The following is a 22,011-nucleotide window of genomic DNA, read 5'->3' as shown; positions in this document are numbered from 1 at the left end:
GGATCACATTTTCAGGCCGAAGCTACATAATTGCTAGCCAAATATAAGATCAGGCATCACCATTCCTCGCTATACAGACCTCAAACTAATGGCGCGGTGGAGGCAGCTAACATGATTGTTGTCACAATCCTCAAGAAAATGATCGACAATTATCGGGATTGGCCTAGCAAAATACCCTTTGCATTATGGGGATATCGCAAGTCAGTTAGGACGCCCACTGGGGCTACTCCTTTCTATTTAACTTACGGCATGGAAGCTATACAACCAGTAGAGCTAGAGATACCATCTCTGCACATTCTACTCGAAAGTCAAATTCCATAAGCTAATTGGAAAAGGGACAGGTATGACGAACTCATCCTCTTGGACGAACGAAGGCTACGCGCATTACATAATGTGCAGACATATCAGGCACATATTAAATGAGCCTTTAACAAAAGGGTCAAACCTAGAAATATCAAGGAAGGAGATTTAGTACTCAAGTCAGTCAGAGCTCTCTTACCTGTCGATCCACGGGGTAAATTTAAGCCTAACTGGGCAGGACCATTTTTATTCAAGTCCATACTTTCAAGGGGTGCGGTCAAGATCACAGACCTAGACGGGAATGAGTTTTCTAACCCGACCAACCTAGACCAATTGAAACGGTACTACCCTTGGGAATAAGATAAAATGCGCCTCGCGTGGACCACGTGCTGCTCGTGCGACACGAAATAAAACCGGCCCTTGGCCCGCTAAAAACTCATGACACATCGCTCTTGCGTGTTGACATTTTGACATCCTCATATCATCAAATAAATTGAATCGTATTTCTTTAGGAGTAAGTAAAGCACATGCTTATTTTCTAGGTTCATTACAAGTTCTTGCTTCGAACATTTATTCTTTTACATTTTCTCGAACTACGTATAGGGTTTGATTTCATTTTTTCTAATGAATACGTAGGTAATGCCTCACAGGATACAACCCATCATTTCAAGATGTAAATAGAAGGACATTTGCATGTTGCATTTGAAATTCGACAAGAATAAATAACGGAAATTTATGAAAGTTTCTTAACTAATAAATCTTTTATTCATTGTTCAATAAATAATAATAATAATACGCCGAATACATATAAATTTAAATGCTGAAATTTAAAATGCTAGACTAGGATTCTAAAAACCCCGCCGCTTATTACAACTCAAATAATAATAAATAATATTATTATAAAATGACAAAGGTTATTTTTCCATTTTCCCCTTGCCTTTTTCACCCTTGTCATATTTCTTGTCTCGACCACGAGCGGGGCGCTCTTGCGTTATCTCCGACCTAATCACCAATGGTCATTCTCGTGGTCTAGCATTCCCATTTCGATCCACCACTATCTTCTCAGCAGGAGCATTCTTTGGTTTCTTCGACGGATGAACAACCCGATATCCGGCCTCTTCTTCCTCCTCAGTCAAGTACCTTTGGTTCTCCTTCGCCACTTCGCGGATTTTGTAGTCTACATGCTCGTGCTTCCTTAGCTTCTCATGCTCCTCGGGAGTGCTAACTTTTCTCCGCTGAAGATATGAGTCAGATACCCATAATGAGCCAACCGGGACAGGTATGAACCACATATTCCTTTGGGTCCAGCAAATAGCCTACTCTCGACAAGACTCCGTATTATGCGCCAAGGCAGTTTGAGGAACAGTGTCTAGCTTCGGGATTTTCTATTTTAAGCCCACCTACCTCATCAATCTCTCCGGAAAGGTATGGACCATAAATTCCAAGCCAAGAGTGCGAATTGACCGTGTCGGATCTAAAGATGATACTCCAGTCACCGATCTGAGATGCCACCATGGCACTATCCACCTGATCAAAGGCCCACCTTCACTCTTCAGTTTATTTTCCCAATAATCACATACTCGAGTGAAGTCCACCATGTATAGCCTCGTTCTCATCGCAATTGACCGAGAGCGGTATCCTGCCACATCAACTGGGGGCTCGATCAAACGCAGTCTCTCCATTAGCCAAATATGCAAAGAACAGGAGATGGGAGTCAGTCCCAAAATTGGCCAAAAAAAAACGAACGGAAATAATAAAAATGACTAAATAGGACAAAAGACGGGCTCTTACCTGTAAAATGATAGGACTCCCAAGATAAGGATTCTCGCGGTTCGCCTTCCTATTATCCAATCCTAGGTTGGTCTCCCCTAGAATCAAGCATGCTGGGCTCCTGCGCAGTTCTATTTGCTCCACTATACCTAGAAATTGAGGGCCACCCCTCATCTCTTGGTCAACATGCCCTCAAAGGACATAACAATGAATAAGGTAGAATCCATAAGCTCGGCGCCTCGCTACATAAGAAATAGTGGGGTCCTCCCTATTTATAAATCGATCAACAAATTCAAACATGTGAATGCCTTTTAAGGTCACAAGACGGTCTACCTCAGCTTTGGTCAACCCAAGCAAATCCATTAATTTTGTTTTTATATCCTTGAGAGTTAGGAGGTATAGCTGGAAAACTTTCTGCATCCCATCCTCCAACAGCAGCAATTTCTTCAGGAAAAGGACAAATTTCGCCTCCCGGAAAGTCAAATACATGGAAATTCGAGTCCCAATATTCAAGACAAGCTTCCAAGAAGGGCCTCACTACCTTCACTAGCTTCAAACTTATGATTGATCCCAAATTGAAAGCACCCATGTCGTGTTTTTCCACATTGGTGATTTCATTCGTCCACTCCTTAATGCTGTTTTCAAAGGCATCCATTTTGTTGGAATTTTTGAGAAGATATATGGGAGGTTTTATGTAATAGACGAAGTCGAGAGAGAAATAATTGTGAGAATAGAAACTCAAACGAGGTCTCTATTTATACTATTCGTTGTTTCCTAATTTCAGCTGAGGACGGACAAGCTAGAGACAAGACGCAGCAGTTGCTGCGCCTCTTCGAAGAATCGCAGCTCCTACTGCGCCTCTTCCGTAGGTCCTTTTCCTCGTTTGACGGCCGCGGATCTTTCCTAATTCCGTTTTAGTTAAAATTTCCTATTCCTATAAGGATTTTATTCGGTAATTCCGTGTAATTGCCAAATTTGTGTTTCCTAATCTTTACGGGTTCGCTTTTCGAGGCAAAATCAACATTTTCGCCATATACGCACACTTACTCATTTTTTATTTTCTTTTTCTTTTCGGGGAATCATTTCACTCCCTCTTTTCAAAATATTCTAATACACTTAGACATTTCTTTTAAATTCTTTTTTTTTTAGGGGGTAGCCCTCCCTACCATCCGTCCGCGTCATTTATGTCCATTTTCGGGCACTTTTTTTTCATTTTCGCGCTTATTTAGGTCATTTATCTAAATTAATTCTTCTTATTATATGTTTCGATATGTGATTTTCTACGTGAATTTTGCCAGCATGACGGCGCAAACCGTCACATGCCAAACCTGTTTTTTTTAAGCTAACCTGCAGATACAGCAAACACCCAGCATCAAAGGCAAACAAGTGATACGTGCATTTTATATAGTCTTTTTTTGCCTCTTTATGCACGTATTTCTATGATATTCTCGTAGTTTTATGCTACGAAATGCCCCGAATATTCTACTTTGGTTTGTTTTGCTTTATTTGCAGGAATGGACCTGAAAGTGGTGGAATCAAGCCTTTTATCGTCCGTTTTGCAGGCATTTGGAGGATGAGTAGATTTGGAGCGAAAATACCGCTGTTATGGGATGCGTGAAGTCATTTCGGAAGCTAAATACACAAGTCAATGCTGAAATCAACGAAACAAGTAGCTGGTTGAGTTCAAGTCATTCGATCGAAAGGTTTTATGGTCGATCGAGTAGTTTTGGATAGAAGAAGTCTTCGATCGAGTAACATTTATGTTCGATCGAAATGCGCATAATTGGAGTTCCTCGATCGAGTAGGTTTTCTACTCGATTGAGAGGTTTTGCCAGGAATCTGTTCGATCGAGTGATTATAAATTGCTCGATCGAGTGGTTTTCTATTGGGCTCGGGCTTTTTCAGTCTTATTTCGTTTTTAGGTCAAATAATTTGTCTTTCCTATAAATAGGAAAGACGACACATCGCAACAGACGTTACTTTTTCTTCCTTTTACTGTTGAACACTTATTTCCTCTCTATTTTTCGGGTCTTATTCTGTAATCTTCTCTTTCCCTTTACTCTCTTTATTTAATTTGCAATGTTTGTTACCTTCTTATCTTTCGCTCTTGCCTCACTCATTACTATGTCTAGCTAATTTCCCTGCTAGGATTTAGGGGAGTCAATGAATTGTTGTTAATTGCTAATTAAGTTTACAGATTTTTCGGTGTTGTTTTGTCTATGTTGTTAATCATTGCTATTAATTATAACTAGCTATTTGAATTGATGCACTTAGCTTATTTAATCTTGGTAAGCCTTGATCTAGACTGGAAGGTTGGAAGGGGTGAGACCCGCAGTGAACAATAGGATGCTTTAGTGAGGGCGGAAGCTAAGCTAATAGTATTTTAGGGCGAATTGAGACCGGAAGGAGATATTCGTTGCCCCTTAGACTGACACATGCGACCGATCTCCGACCTTAGTTGCAATTAACTGGCATTCATTGATAACCCGACAATCCTAGTTTTCTCTCTCTTGTTAATCCCTCTTATCTTTAATTCTCTTCCTTTAATCCTGATTATTTTAGTTCAAACAATTAAAACCCCCACTTTAGTGACCTCAGACGGACTAAATTGACAAGTAGATAGTGACCGCCTCCCTGTGGAGATCGACCCTGCTTACCACTATCTTCTGTTAGTAGTATTTAGGTATTTATTTTTGGTACCTGACGACGGTATCAAATTTTGGCTCCGTTACCGGGGAGGCAACTATTTTTTTGCTTGTTATTTTTATTTGTCTTTAGCCTCGAGGAATTTATTCCTTGAGGCCGTTCTCATCTTTTTCTCTAGTGTTGTTTTGATAGGTCCTACCTAGACAATTCTAGGTAAAAGATCGTCAAAGGGAAGGCTTGAGTACCTTTGATCTTCCACCTATGTTCCATTATATGGCGCAGCAGGTGGTCTACTGTGAGAGATGTAGTACTGCTGGGCACGATGCCGCTATTTGCTTGGCGGGGAACGATGAGGTCTATGCGTTTAAGCAGCATAGACAAGCTAGTCATCCCACTGCAATTGTGTCGCCACATCCACCTTATCAACGAGGCTATCAAAAGCCTCCATTTGTTTGGTCACCGCAACAACAAGCTCCTCATCCTGATGAACAGAAAGAAGAGATTGCTGAACCGAAATCTTTGGTGAAGGCGCTTGCACTCCAATTACAGGAGCATGATAGATTTAATTACGCTAAAATTAATGAGCTCGAGTCTGAAATAGCTCAGTTAGCTGCTGAGACGAACTTTAGGCACGCAGAGAGTGGTCTTTCCCATGAAGGACCCGAGTTGCCTATCGATAACGATGATTTATATGACTCGGAGTATGACAGTCTATCTGAAAACGAAGCTTCACACGAGGATTTCTGCACTATACAGCAACAAATGCTCGATCGAACAGATTATAGTATTCGATCGAGTGATATGCCTGAGGAAGATCGAACAACAAATATTACTCGATCGAACAACTATTATGAGGAGGATCTCGATCGAGCAGTTTCATGTGTTCGATCGAGTAATATTCAGGAGGAAACCTCTCGATCGAGTTCTATCTCTGCTCGATCGAGTACTTTGGCCATGGAGAGCAATGAGACGTCACTTTAGTCCGTTTTAGATGACGATTTTGATGAAGATAATGGCTATGGTGAATCCCCCATTTTCAAAGCCGAGCTGGATGCGCTGGAGGCTGCGATTTACGGGATAGAACCCACGAAGGAAGGGAATGAAAAGACAGTTGAGTCAGTAATTGCTCCTAGCACGGAAGAGGTAATACATTCTTTTATCAATGATTCCGACGTTGAGAGCAACCAAATTAAGGTAGTTAACGATAATTTCATTATTGTTGGTATTACTCATACGCTATCTCATATGACTCCTATTTTTCCTTCCGATGCTCGACCCCCTCCCGTATGGATGAATAAGTTACTAAATTTTCACAATATTTGTCGTCAGAAATTCGTTACGCTAAAACGGTACCTTAGTTTATTTTTAAGTGCTCCTCAGCTCCTTTATTTTGTGGACAAATTTGGGAGCTGTCATAGGAAATTTGTTAGATTTAAACGATTAAACATGTTATTTTCCTATGATACCATTATACTATGGTGCTACTTACAGTTTTGTGTAGCACATGCGCAGCTATTTGATCGGTTGCTGCGTGCTTTGAGCTGTTTTGACCAGGCTAAATTAGAGAGGTGAAAAAGGAAAGAAGGTCGAGTTGGGACCTGTCTGAAGCTAGCGCTGTCCGAGAGGCAACTCGGAGTTTTAATTTTTAGTTGTTTTTTAAACATTTCGGTTGTGTGTGTAATAATTGGTTTTTAAACCATAAACTGGAACAGTTAAGCTTGTTTAGTTAGTTTCGCTGACTGTTTGTTGCATCTTTGTAGGAATTTATCGTGAATAGCTCGATCGAGTACTTTATATACTCGATAGAACTATTTTGCTGTTGATTTCACTCGATCGAGCATCTGCTACTTTCGATCGAGTACCTGCAAATGAGAGCATTTCGATCGAGTAACCTTTCTCTTCGATCGAACAGTTTTGCAGCCTAATATACTCGAGCGAGTACTAAACCCTCTCGATCGAGTACTATCGAGTAACTTGGCTTAATTTGCTTCTAGTGACGTTCTGGGGCTATTTAGCGACCTCCCATATTGCTGGCTGGTTTGGGGAGGTCCCTACTTCGCGTATTCTTGTGAGTTTTCCGCATCTCCATCTCTCTCCTTTTTAGTTTGCATTTCCTTTCCCTATTTTTGAGTACAATGAGGGCATTGTATGGTTTGGTTTGGGGAGGTTATGCATCCATATCTGTGTCTGTATTTATATTTTTATTGCATTTCTGTCATCACGTTTAATTTCTGTATGCATTGTTGTTTATTTTTATAAAATTCAAAAATTCCATAAAATTTGGAAAAATTCAATAATATAAAAAAAATTCACGTTTATTTTAGCATATAGGTCGAGTCGGAATGGTAAATTTCAATGATGAAATTGGACTGCAATTGTCTTTTTGCTTAAGCCTTGCATAAACTAATTATCTTTTTAGCTTTGTCATTTTGCATATCTACGAGGTAATGTTAAAATTTAGCTGAACGAATAGACTTGACCTGAAAATTTTGGCAAGCTACTTAAAATTTCTAAGATTTAGAGCTGTATAAACTGGTGTCATTTGTGATCAGTTTCATGTAAGATTGAGAGTAGTTACTCCCTGCATAACATGTATCATTAATTTGCATGTATATGAAATTCAATTGCTTTTTGCCTACTTACATTCAAGCTAGTGGTTGGTGTCACATGCAGGGAGGTGCTTATATTCCCCTTTCTTTCATCTTTACCCATTTAACTCCACATAAGCCAAATTTGCCTGTTGACCCTTAACTACGTCCAAATTTAGCCTGCCTTGTCAAGCTAGTTTAGATTGTTTTGTGGTATATATTTCATTGTGCCAAGTTTGGCTTGTATCTGATGATTTGGAGTTGGTAATTTATGGAGGAAGGAGGATGATACTTATGAAAAAAAGAAGTTGAAAAATTTGAAACAAGAAATGAAAAAAAAAGAAAAAGAAAAAAAAAGAAAAAGAAACCGAAAAAAAAGAAGGAAGAAAAAATTTTAAAAAATGGAAAAATGTTTGTTGACGGTTTCACTCCTATGCTTCATGTATTGAGGAGTATGTTTAGTTCGGTTTGGTGAGTTTTGGTGCCAAATGAAGGGCCCTTGTGCTTAATTCGTAATTGAGTAAGAATCGGATGTTGTTATTTGGTTCTGTTTAGGTACTAGCTTGGCCGCCTATACCTCCACTTTCCCATAAATGTTTTGCCTTTTCTTACCCATTGCCTCACTTTACCATATTTTTGTAAGCCCTCGGCTGTGACAGGACCTTGTTTGGTTGGAATGTGTGTCTACGGTAACTAGAATTGTCTATCATATTAGTTGCATGCATGTTTATGTGGGTAAAAGTTTAGGTGAGCGGCTATTTTCTTTCTCTCTTACATTTAATTGCTTACCCTTTGCTTTATGAGAGAAGAGTGACCCGTGAGAGTCCATTATCAAAGGTCTTGCAAGGTCGATAGTTCAGCTCTTTATAAACATCTTATAACTCGTTTGCATTTGACTGTTTTGCTATGAGTATTAGTTTGCTTGCATTAAATTGGTTTAAGTGGGCATTTGTAGCTAGCTCTGAGTTTTCATATCCGTTCCTTAGTTTGCATTTAGTTTACTCGAGGACGAGTAAAGGTTTAGTTTGGGTAGATTTGATACGTGTATTTTATATAGTCTTTTTAAGCCTCTTTATGCACTTATTTCTATGCTATTCTCGTAGTTTTATGCTACGAAATGCCCCGAATATTCTACTTTGGTTTTTTTTGCTTTATTTGCAGGAATGGACCTGAAAGTGGTGGAATCAAGCCTTTTATCGTCCGTTTTGCATGCATTTGGAGGATGAGTAGATTTGGAGCGGAAATACCGCTGTTATGGGATGCGTGAAATCATTTCGGAAGCTAAATAAACAAGTCAATGCTGAAATAAACGAAACAAGTAGCTGGTTGAGTCCAAGTCATTCGATCGAAAGCTTTTGTGGTCGATTGAGTAGTTTTGGATAGAAGAAGTCTTCGATCGAGTAACATTTATGTTCGATTGAAATGCGCATAATTGGAGTTCCTCGATCGAGTAGGTTTTCTACTCGATCTAGAGGTTTTGCCAGGAATCTGTTCGATCGAGTGATTCTAAATTGACCGATCTAGTGGTTTTCTATTGGGCTCGGGCTTTTTCAGTCTTATTTCATTTTTAGGTCAAATAATTTATTTTTCCTATAAATAGGAAAGACGACACATCACAACAAACGTTACCTTTTCTTCCTTTTACTGTTGAACACTTATTTCCTCTCTATTTTCCGGATCTTATTCTGTAATCTTCTCTTTCCCTTTTACTCTCTTTATTTAATTTTCAATGTTTGTTACCTTCTTATCTTTCGCTCTTGCCTCGCTCATCACTATGTCTAGCTAATTTCCCTGCTAGGATTTAGGAGAGTCAATGAATTGTTGTTAATTGTTAATTAGGTTTACAGATTTTTCGGTGTTGTTTTGTCTATGTTGTTAATCATTGCTATTAATTATAACTAGCTATTTGAATCGATGCACTTAGCTTATTTAATCTTGGTAAGCCTTGACCTAGACCGGAAGGTTGGAAGGGGTGAGACCCGCAGTGAACAATAAGATGCTTTAGTGAGAGCGGAAGCTAAGCTAATAGTATTTTAGGGCGAATTGAGACCGGAAGGAGATATTCGTTGCCCCTTAGACTGACACATGCGACCGATCTCTGACCTTAGTTGCAATTAACTGGCATTCATTGATAACCCGACAATCCTAGTTTTCTCTCTCTTGTTAATCCCTCTGATCTTTAATTCTCTTATATTAATCCTGATTAGTTTAGTTCAAACAATTAAAACCCCCAGTTTAGTGACATCAGACGGACGAAATTGACAAGTAGATAGTGACCGCCTCCCTGTGGAGATCGACCCTACTTACCGCTGACTTCTGTTAGTAGTACTTAGGTATTTATTTTTGGTACCTGATGACGGTATCAACAAGCCATCATATATACAGTCAAAAAAGCAAAGTGTACATCAAAATACGGGCTCCTGCCCAAAGTGACATCAAAAGAAAATGTACAATTGTACAACAAACAGCCAGCTAACTAGGCCTGACGACCCCTCAGCTCAGCTACTGTCGCCTCAAGAGCAGCAATCTTAGCATCTCTAACCTCGAGCTCTCACACCAGGCGGGCCGTCTCCTCCTGGGACTGCGCTAGCTCACGCTCCAAGCTACGCTCCCTTTACACAGAAGAAATGGAGCAATATTTTACTTCCCTTCACAAAGTTGGAAGTAGTAAAGATAAGAAATAAAGAACGGATATGGAAGGTTCATACCTGCCTCCCGGAGCCACCTGCAAGGGCCTCAATGGCTGTAGCTCATAGCCGGTTGGCCATCCTCCACAACTCCACGTGCCTGGATGGTGCCACCTTCATACAAATACAGAAAAGGTTCAAGCAAATGCATTCATATGTAATAAGGCGTAAAAGTACAAAAGACAGCCAAAGCAGGGGGCTTACCCTCCTCACTATGTACTGCCACTCATCCAAGCCAGCGTCGGTTACCGCCTCACTGAAGTCCCGGATCTCCGAGATCGTCGTCATGCCGGTCGAATCAGTGTACTCGAGTGTCTCTGGAAAAGCTGGGGGTCGACGCCTGCCACCTCGATCTCCTGCAAAACTCAAGTGATTCATTATTTTGATGATCATTCATCATTTATCAGTTTTATCAAAAAATAATAATAACAAGTGAATATGCTTACCACGATCGGCCAGTACGCTAACCACCGGCGAACAAACTCGGAATACTCCTCGCTAGGAAGAAGGAGAGCGTCACCACTCGCACCGGCTAGGTCAGTCGTCCTCTCAGCCTCTGAGGGCTCCCTAAACATCGTCCGTGGAGGATTGATGGGAACCGTAAAAGTGTCACGGGAGCACTGCTTAGCCAAACGCTCACCCAAGTACCACACAGGCCCCGTGGGCGTCGTCAAAAGCAACCGACTCGAACTCCGAGGACGAAGAACCTCGGTCACAAAGGTTGGAGCTCCGGTGTAGCTCTCCCAAGGCCGGGGCACCCACTAAGGCAGGAAAATGGGGGGTCATTCCTATGATCGTCTCCAAGCAAAGAAAAAATATAAAAATGAAAATCAAAGATACTTACGCTGTCTAAGCTCAGGGCATTCACACCCCTCCGACAAATGTCGTAAGAAGATCGCTAGCTCTTCCGACGACACATGATCCAGTCCCTCACGACGGGGTACTCCCTCGGTACGTCCGCCGCCCTCGTGGACGCAAAACTAGGAAAGTAGAAGTACACCCACGTCTGCAGATGAATAATAGTGGTTACTGCTCATTCTCTACAAAAATGATCTTTCATGTTTTCAAAAGAGAGAAGAATAATGACAAAATGATCTTTCATATTTGCAAGAAAGGTTCGTACGTCCAACAAAACTCCAGGACCGACAGTGGTAGGAGAAGTCCCCTTCTCCATCAACTCCGGAAGAACCATGGCCCTCATGTAACGTGTAAGGACCGCAAAGCTAGGAGTAGCCCAGTCCCAACAACCTAGGCTACTCAAGTTAGAAAGAAACGGAAGAAGCTTCGTCGACAGCCTTTTCCCCTTGTCTCCGAGGCAAATCGAAGACAAGAACCACCATAGCCATAAGCGATGCCACTACTTAGCGGTATAAGGTGGTGGAGGCATCATACGTCCATCCATCCTCACCCTGCCGCCGAAGTAGTCTCTCACGTAGGTACTCGGCACTAAACCAGGAACATGGGCCTCACTCGTAGCCAGGTTCCAGGCGTTCAGACTCCTCGCCTCAGCCGAGTCTACTCTCATGGCTGTCGATGGCCACACCAATAGCTCCTCTCCACACGACAGGTCCGAGAGCATACCGTAATCCTCCAAGGTGACCCCGATCTCTCCAAAAGGCATATGGAAATTCGAGGTCGTGTCCCAGAACCGATCAAGAAAGGCTCGAATCAAGCAAAGATTAGCCCAAATCTTCATTTCCTTGATCTCTCTCAAACCTCGCACCAAGGCGCCGAAAGCTCCCTGCTCGATGATGGCATGCTCCTCCTCCGTCAGCTTCCCGAAGGCATCCATCATCGTCGTGTTACCAGAGAAGGATCTCAAGTTCCTAGCCTTCTGCGTCAATTCAAATGAAAATTTTCTTAAGCATAGCAAATGACAAGAAATGAACAAACAAGTAAATGATAAGGTAATGGGTAAGAAGTAAATGAAATAAGATATGACAAGTTGAAGGCTTACCATACTCCTCGCCGTCCTGTACGACATGTGGCTCTCCACTGCCCAAATGAGATTTATGCCATCCCATTTCTCGGCCCACTCAGGCGCTCCTGCGAGCTCGTGGCCGCCTCGTTGGCACTCCGTGGGGCCTCCTCCTCTAGGTCCTCCTCCATCTCCTGAATGGTAGAACGCTCGACATCGGTCTCCATGAAGTCTCTCTCCGGCGTAGAAGGAATGTCCTCTGCAATCAAAGCAAATAAAGCAATGCTAAGCGTGTTTTCAAGCGTTTAAAGCGGCATTTTTTGTCCATCTTTGGCCATGCTTTCCAAAGTCCAACCACACGTGTGGTAGGATGGGTCAAGAAGAATCTAAGTTCGAGCCTAGTTGCGGGTTCGAGCCAAAAATTCAGCAGCATTTCGCTACAATGTCGATTATGCCATATAAAAGTGTCCCGGAGGAGCTGTCACAAATCAAAAATCCGGCATGATAGCAAGTTTACCCGTTACTCAAGGGTTCCAAAACGCCAAGTTTCATAAAAAATGGGCTATATAGAGCCATTTTCGAAGGGTTTTACGGTTTAGCAGAGAAACCGTCACATTTCGTCCTCAAATCCTTAATACTTGACGAAAATTCAAAAGGGATATATGGTTGTGTTCCTAGCATGGCCAATTATTCATTTCTAATGTCAAATTCATGAGGCAAATTCATTTGGGACGAAAGCCCCAAATTTTCGACATAAATGGGAATAAAAACCCTAATTTTCGACCCAAAATCAAGCTCAAATGCGAATTAAAGCAAGTAAAAAACATATACCTCTATTAGTCATGGTTAATGGCGAGATTTGATCAAATTCTTGACAGAATTTGGTTGAGTTTTTACGAAGAAACGAAGTATTTGTGCTTTGAAATGAAAATAAAACACGACTTAAGTCGGGTTTTTACCCAGACAGGGACGAGCTTGGGAAAGGACGCAGCACTAGCTGCGCCTCTTCCAAAGGTCGTAGCTTTTGCTGCGCCTTTTCCTCAATAAGCTTCCTCAAAATTCGTTGAAATTCGTTATAAGTTCGTTATTTGTGGGCCCAGGCTTCATGCGCCTTTTCCTCAACATATGGCTCCGTTTTGGGGTTCTCTTCGTCCGAATCAGCATTTTCTTCAACAAACTACGGACAACCATGACATTTTGTTTCCCGAGAGAGTTCATGATCACTAAATACAGTTCATTGGCTTCTCCTCTGTATCGGAATTTCGCTTGTAGCAACCCGAGCGGATTTTCTCCTCAGCGGTGCCAAGGGCGTGCCGTTGTCGATTTACACTTTTCTTCAATGATGCCAAGGGCATGTCATTGTCGACCTACTATTTTCTCCTCAGCGGTGCCAAGGGCGTGCCGTTGTCGATTTACACTTTTCCTCAATGATGCCAAGGGCGTATTGTTGTAGATACCTTTATTTTCCTCAGCGATGCCAAGGGCGCGTTGTTGTCGATCCTTTATTTTCCTCAGCGGTGCCAAGAGCGCGCCGTTGTCGATCAGATACCTTTTTTCTCCTCAGCGGTGCTAAGGACACGCCGTTGTCGATGAAACACTTTTCCTCAACGATGCCAAGGGCGTGTCGTTATCGATCTATTATTTCTTCCTCAACAATGCCATGGGTGCGTTGTTATCGACTCATTTATTATCTTTCTCCCCAGCGGTGCCAAGGGCGCGCCGTTATCGACCCAACGTATGATTCTTCCCCGGCAGAGTCATCAATATGTTCCCCAGCGAGAGTTAGTTGTCGCTCATAGCTCACGTACTTCTCAAAAAATAGAGTTCGCTTGAGACCGACGCAAGCAGGTTCCCTAGGTATAGTTTCTTCTTATGGCTGGAGAGCTTCCTTACGTAGTCTAATGGACTTTAAAAGACCCTCTCTGATAGTCGACAGACGCTAAAATGTTCCTGATGACAGGTCCTTGGTTCAGAGCCCTTGAGCCGCCTCGCGTCGCCATAGTCGTCAGGTTGTAATCTTCGATTAATCTGAGGGATATACATTGACTTTCGCCTTGTCCAAGCCTTGGTCAAAGTGGGGGCTCTGTAGATACCTCATTTCTGCACCTCCCGCCAACCACCCAGTGATGATTGGGCCGCATGTTTGATAAGCGGAATGATTTTATGACAGTTCGTAAGTTCATCGACAAGTGATAGCTCAAACACTCAAGTCAAACTCATGGTCGTCATCTACGCGCCGATACGGTCGTTTTGACAGTAATTAGAGTTCACTTGGAGTTCGGGTCAAAAACCGCTTCATTTTCTAGAAACCGTTTAAATGCTGAGTTGGAATGTTCCGGAGTGTTCTACAATTCTCTGGATATTTATTCCTAATTAAATTTAATATTTTTTAAGGAAATATCTTTTGTATATTGTGTTCCACGGAATAAGGAAGTGCATATCTACCGAAATTCCATAAAAAACGCGGAAATCTTTCTTGCTGAGGAGGAAACCTCTGGGGAAATGACGCAGCAGGTGCTGCGCCTCTTCTAAGGGTCGCAGTGGCTGCTGTGCCTCTTCCCTAGCCCTCTTTCCATGCTTTCCAGAATATTTCCTTGATTTGTTTCCGTATCCGTGTCATTCCTAAACTCCTTCGTGTGTTTAGTATAAATAGAGACCTTCGGCCTCCATATTTGGCACGCGAGTGTTCCGCCCCTTCTTTCTCTCTCTTTGCATTCTAGACTACGCTTTTGCTTTCGACGCCTACATGCTTGATCAATCGACCACGTAAGCTCAGAACATTCTGAGTCCCAGTCACGTTGCATAGACCGACCAATTTGACCAACTCCACCTTAATCAATCTAATCAATCTTTTAAATCCTTTAACAAGGGCACTTTCCACGCATATTCGAGTCGATCAATCACTAACGATAACTTTAGTCAATCTCGTTTCGTCAAACATGTAAGTCTGAGGGTGTAAATCCTATTTTATTCATTATACTTTTATTTTGTATCATCTAATGTAAGGTCTATATCAAAAGCACGTTCAAAAACCGTCTTAAAATCCATCTTTTAAAACCGTTTTCATAAGACAACAAAGGTCTGACGTCGAGAAGAAACGCAGTACCAGCTACGCCTCTTCGAAGGGTCGCAGCATCTTTCGCGCCTCTTCCTGAGGCTGTCGCTGCTCCTACTCTTCTTCTTTTTCTTCCTCGACCTTCTACAATTTTCTATTTCTCTTATTTCTTTCGTTTCTTTCAGTTTCAGTGTATAAGCATGTTTTTAATATTCCTTTCTAAACTATAACGCATAATTCGACATAAATCCCTTATAATTCAATATTTGCGGGTTTTCGTCATTTATTTCAAACCCGGATTTTCGAGGTTCGATTTCTCATATCGATTCTATGGAATTCGTCTTTTGTACATAGTTTTCTTTATTTGATTTTAGTTTTACAAATTCAATTACGCTTTCAAGTTCAAAGTTTTGCTCTTTTGTATATCCGACACGATTTCATCGTAATCATGTAAATTGCTGTAAATTCTCATCTTTGATTCATTTTATGACTTGTCCAGATGCATATAATCAATTAAAATACTTCAACTTGAGTCCTAATATCAATAATCGACCTTAAATTTACCAATGAACGATAACAATCCGTGGTTCTGACTTCAAAGCCAGAGCCCAACTCAAGAACAGACGCAGGAAGTGTTGCGCCTCTTCGAAGGGACGCAGCAGAGCAGATGCTGCGCCTGTTCTGGGTTGGCTTCTGTCCCTGAAATCTTTCTTGCTTTGATGTAGTTCTTAATTACGGTTTAAATCAACTATTAATCGTATTATCACCTCTAATCTGACGTATTTTCATACGGTTTAATGAGCTTCCTAATACGAACCCTCACCCCTTACTCCAGTTATCTCTGGATATCCATGTGCATTGGTATCTTCGAGAGTCATTCTAGACATAGAATGCTAAGGGTAACGAGTTCTTAGTGTTCATATCTCTATTTTGTATCTTGACATGGTACGAGGTATTCGAACGGTTTCCAATTTTTTCAGAATAAATTGGTGGCGACTCCACAAATGCAGGCTTATTCAACCTTTCACTGGTTTCAATGCCTCACCAATCGGTAACGGCCCATAACGTGCTTTGGCAAACCAAGGTTCCGTGGGAGAAGTGCCGCCGCCTCGAGACCAATGCGCGGGTGGCCCATGTCCATAGACTCTCTCATAATGTGTAATTTTCCATTAAGAACTTGCCTGGGTGATAAAGCCAACAATGAAGTTATAGAACCCTATATTTGTGGCTGAAGATGCCTGGTTGATGAAGCCCGATAGCATAAAGGCAAAGGTTGTCTGAAATAGATACATGGAAAGGGTGGAGCTCATATAACACGTTAGTGGATACTGCACAAACTGAACCAATTGGTATACAAAGTATGATAATAATGAATAAAAGGAACTTGCCATGTTCAACTGGAAAAGGAAGAACACAAGTAACAATATTGCAAAATTGTTCTGCAGGAAAAAATCGAACTCAAAAATCATCCCGAACAATATGATGAAAACAGATGAGATGGCAACGATAAGGCCATCCTAAGCCAGCCTTGATAGCCAATATGCACTATCAAAAAGACCCATGATACTCATTACCTGAAAAGTTTTAGCAGAAATAAGGAAACATCCAAGTTTAACGATGTGGTCATCAACATCACTAATGACTGATATTACCAGCTAAATTTGAAGGTTTTCGGTACACAAAAAAAATCTTGGAACACAAAACAAATAATTAAACCTATATTAGAAGGGAGACAAACCTATCTAAGTTTTAGCTCTTTCTCAGTCACCAAGGAAATAATTTGGAATACAAAACCAAACATAGCAACGGCTAAGAAAAAGGTTGGAACACTGGACTCCATGGCTAAGAAGGGATCTGCTCGAGGGTGCGCGAATTCTGTCAAACCGACTGTCCAACTAAAATTTAGGTCTGGCCATTATCCAAATAACAAAGGAATCCTTAGTTATAAACACGTCATGAAATTTAAACAAAATGACTGGCTAAATAAACTCGTGACACTACATAAGCTGAAGTGGGAGTTGGAATTTGATGGTAGGGTCTTCGAATTTGCCTCTTATAAAGACTGCTGTCGAGTTAATTAGAAGATCGTAGCCGATTTTTCCATTTTTCTTTTTGAAATCCAGTGCTCCTGGACTGTGCATTGGGTTCGTAAGAAGCCATTCATGACCTCTTCCTCTGTCCTAAATGACTTAACCTGCAGAACTTGAGCATGACATATTCTCTTCTAATGCTAATACTCCATTCATGCTAATCGAATTGTATTTTATTCTAACTTAATTGGTAAAGACATGAGTGACATTACTCATGAGGGTTCAAATATCGTGCGTCTCACATGATATAACATAACTAAAGACAATATTAATGGGATAAAATTTTAATTAACATAGCCTAGGTACTCTTACATGGCTACTGCTTATGGAAAAGTTGGTTTTACTGCTCCTAATCTAGTCCATTGTGATTTAAAGTCCTCTAAAATTCCCATCAACCAAACGAAAATATGAAAGGGAATGTTGTAAACAAAAATCTTGGAATCTGAAATCTCACAGAAATTGCATGAGCACTTGATGCTATGGAAGGAGATACAATCAAGAAAAGCATGCTTTACAAATAGCTAATAGCTGGAGAGGACCTCTTCCAATACACAATAACATTCCATACAACATAATTCAAGGATCAAACAAACAACCAAATTTCAAGACTAACATGCCACCATAATCTGTCTAAAGCAAGCATTTAAAGGAATCCACGGATCTGAGCTGGACTTGATCTACTGAAGTGTTTGATTTGGGCTTTGCTGATGATTGACTGCATTTAAGCTTATTAAATGAATTCCTTTACTAGTCGATGAAATGTGAATTTATATTGCAAGCAGAAAGAAAACAAGTCATTTTAAAGATGCAACCGACCCAAAAAAAAAAACATAATGCACTCAAAGAAGGCAGAAAGAAAAGAAGCATAATTAAAAGAAAACAAACCATACCAACCGAATAAAAATGCAATCTTTATCAAACTTGGGGGTGAGAAACAACACAAAGTTCACATATTTGAATGGTGACAATAAAGGCGTTCAATAATCGTTAAATGAACATAACCTCGTGTCAGAAACTTATAAATCAAACTATAGCTACAACTACATCAATTAGTAACCTAAAATCGAATGAAAAGTGGCACTTCTCTAGACTTACCCATCAAATTCCAAAATCCTTGCATAATAATCAACAATTGAAGAAGTTATAGCCTGCATTGTATAATGGAAATCAAGGACAGAGAATCAAAAACACTGTTAAATTTTACACCAGTGATACAATCTAAAAATATATGAGTCCAACAGAACATAGTGAACCAAGCAGTAAAGTGATGATCAAGTTCTCACCTGTGAATTAGCACACGAAGTTCCAAAATCCTTGCATAATAGTCAACAATTGAAAAAGTTATAGCCTGCATTGTACAATGACAATCTAGGACAGAGAATCAAAAACGCTGTTGAATTTTACACCAGTGATACAATCTGAAAATTTATGAGTCCAATAGAACCGAGTGAACCAAGCAGTAAAGTTATGATCAACTTCTCACCTGTGAATTAGCACCCGAAGTGGAGAGACGAGTAGAAAGTGGAAAGGAATCACCTCATGAAAAGGGCAAACCTACCGACTACACAGAACACACACATCTAAAAAATTGCGATGAGTAAGAGTGAAAACAAAACCCTATAATCAATCGGGAATTAAACATTTGAGGGCTAAAAATAGAGTAATTCTTTTTTATAAAGTTGATTTCGTTGCCACTCTCATCTCCATTTCCTGGAATCTTGTACTCCCCTTTAATGCCGCCTCAAATGAACTCAAAACCCTAATGTATTTCAACAGGGAAAGGTATTGGGAAAAAAATGAAAATTCAACAGGGACCTGCGGATAATGATTAAAATTAAAATAACCTTACAATAGGATCCACAACAAGCAGATAAATAGGAGATGATGCTTATACCAATGAATATAGGATGACATTGAGCGTCACAAATATACTGAAGGAGAATGAGCAATAGGAACTAAAGGAGATTAAGCAGTTTGATTTGATGGGGGAAATGAGTGTAGAATACATTAATACGGATGCCGTTCAAACCAATAATGGATCAATGTAGCCTGAAGTTGAAATGGCAAAGAATGTGAAGAAGCAAGGGCAAAAAATGAAAGGCAATCACGATTCTGAAATTGGCAATAAGAACAAAACCAAAAGGGCAAAAATAATCAACGTTAACAAACCTGTATGGAGATGAAGATGGAGAAATGGATGAATCATGAATGGAAGCACCTGATGCGGGAACCTGTACACACGAACTAAACAGAACTTAGTAAACTCAAGAGAACGGTGGACTAAACAACCTAATCAACAGCGTAAAAGACCGACCTGCCTAAAAATCAAAATAAGGAAAAAAATCTAAAAGAGCGGAAATACTAAACTGGAGAAGAGCCCAGCCCCAGGAATATCCTATAGTGCCGACGGTGGACGAAACAACCCAAAGCAAAAAATTTACGGAAAACTCACGTGGTACCCTTGAAGTTTGCCACTTTTCCTATGGTACCCAACTTTTTAAGTTTGTGTATAACATACCCCTAAACTTCACATTTTTGCCTATATGCCAAATTTACTAACTTCTGTTAACTTTCTAACGGAATTATTGATGTGTCACAAATTAATTCTAGAGTGTTATAATTAATGGCTTTGAGGAAGATGATTAACAATATTTAATATTTAATAAAGTTTATACACTCAACCCACTAAAGATTAGACCACTAGCCAAACTTATTCGACACTCGACACTCACTATCTACTAACACCAATCATCACCACAGGAATATGATACACCTAGCATAAACTCTCTTCCCAATCTAACCACAAGTCCACAAACACTTGAACAAAGTGATACTTCCCTTTATAGTTGAACAAAGTGATACATACTGCATAGTCCATACTTGCTAATTGCTATTGCTTTAGTTTCTACACTTTGGTAAATCAACAGATGCTACTGTATTATTTACTCATTCATCCTCTTTGCCCTCGATTTTAATTGTGGGTGATGGTGATATTTTGAAGATCAGTTGATTCACAACTACACTACACTTTGGGCTGTTGTTAGAATTAGGATGGTGGAGTACTGGAGCAGGATGTAATAAGGTAGAGCTGACGGTGTTCAAATTAGTGAGGCCGGAGCGATTATTGATGTGTTGTGTATGTGCGGTGGGTTGAGGATGATAAATTGAGAATGGTGCAAGGATGGGATAATTAGGAAATTAGGAAAAAAAATTCAGGTGTTTAACATTAACATTAGCTTTAATTAAGTTGGTAAAGGGGATATTGTTAAATGTTAACGATGTTATAAGAGAGAGGATAAAAAGTAAGACTTTTGGGCAGCTTGTGCACAAAAAGTAAACCATAAGGGTACCTTGATCACAAATATAAAAAGGTGAATACCATGGGAAAAGTGGTAAACTTTAAGGGTACCATGTGAATTTTCCGAAAAATTTAAAAGCCAAAATCAACATACTTAGATGAGAAATGAGAAATGGGAAAAAGCTAATAACAAGAAGGAGACTGAGATAGAAAATATATCCGACATTGTTGCGCGATGGAGGTGATTAATTGTTGCCTACACAGCAAAAACAAAAACAAATCTCAAACAACGGCAATGTCAAATTAGTTAATCAAAACCAAAATGAAGAAAAAATCAAAATAAGAAAAAAAATCTTAAACAACAGAAATACTAAACTGGGGAAGAGCCCAGCCCCAGGAATATCCCTATAGTGCCGATGGTGGACGAAACAACCCAAAGCAAAAAAAAATTAAAAGCCAAAATCAACATACCAAGATGATAAATGAGAAAGGGGAAAAAGCTAATAACATGTAACAGATCTGGCAAGTCAACTGTCCACGTCAGCCCATGAGTCAAGAAGTTGTTAGAAGTTGTTAGGAAGTTAGTTACAAAAATCAGCTAGGCTGTTAATAAGACAATTATAAATAGATGACAACAATCATATTTTGTCATTCATTCATTCATATAACTTCATTACAACTTCTCTCCCTAAAATCTCTCTAGATTCTTTGTAATCATTTAGCTGTAGAATTCTGTTACACTTGTAATCTTTACACTTGTAATCATTCTTCAAGCTAATATAAATCTTTCGATCTTCATCCGAACTCTTTCTCTGTTTGGAGTTCTTGTGATTGATCTATCTTGTGTAACTTTTTCTTCCGGATTAATTTCCCTGAGAATCGTTGCATCTGGTATCAGAGACTCTTTCCTGGACTCTGAATATTGTCTGTCATTACAAGTTTGCTGCGAATTTCCGCCATTGTTACGATTAGTTGGAGCTTGCAAACATCCGCCATTAAAGTCTAATTTGAAGCTGGCGAAACTCACAATTGTCCAATTACAAGCACAAATGGAGGATAGTGATGGATATGAAGAGGAGTGTGAGCTGGGGGAGGAGAGTGACCTCACTACAATTGGGAATGACAGTGGAGAGAACTGGGGGGAGGAACAACCTTTAATCTCTCTTAATGCCATGGCTGGTCATAACTCTTTTCAAACAATGAGAGTGTCGGGGAAGGTAAGATCTAATTCTGTGCACATCTTAATAGACTCAGGCAGTACACACAACTTCCTAGATGAGGCTGTGGCAAGGTGTAGATACCCGTATCCGTCGATATTGGAATTTATAAAGAACCCGACAAACACCCGATGATGATAGGACACATGTATTTATTAGTTGTCATTGTCATTATTTGGGTTCGTTTTACGATGTAGAATGAGCGTTGTCGACGGAGTATTTTAATTTAAATGATATTTAAATTAAAGTCTTTTTTAAGGTGATTTTAATTTATTTTATTTTATTTTGAATTTATTTTCTTAAGTTTATTTTATTGAAAATAAAATAAATATTTGATTTGAAAAATCATTTTATGAGTATATTTGATTTGAAAAATCATTTATTTTAATATGTTAATCGATTTGAAAAATCGATTTTAAAAGCGAAGAAAACTCGTTTTAAA

At 40.0% G+C, this 22,011-nt stretch overlaps 1 pseudogene; it reads right to left on the bottom strand.

Moving 5' to 3' along the window:
- The window catches only part of LOC141632385 (ABC transporter A family member 2-like), a 52,752-nt pseudogene extending 31,440 nt beyond the window's left edge, over positions 1-21,312 (bottom strand).
- Between the last annotated feature and the right edge of the window lie 699 nt (positions 21,313-22,011).

This window comes from Silene latifolia, chromosome Y, assembly GCF_048544455.1.
Source record: "Silene latifolia isolate original U9 population chromosome Y, ASM4854445v1, whole genome shotgun sequence".
Taxonomy (NCBI): Eukaryota; Viridiplantae; Streptophyta; class Magnoliopsida; order Caryophyllales; family Caryophyllaceae; genus Silene; species Silene latifolia.
This window is presented reverse-complemented; position numbering and strand designations above follow the sequence as displayed.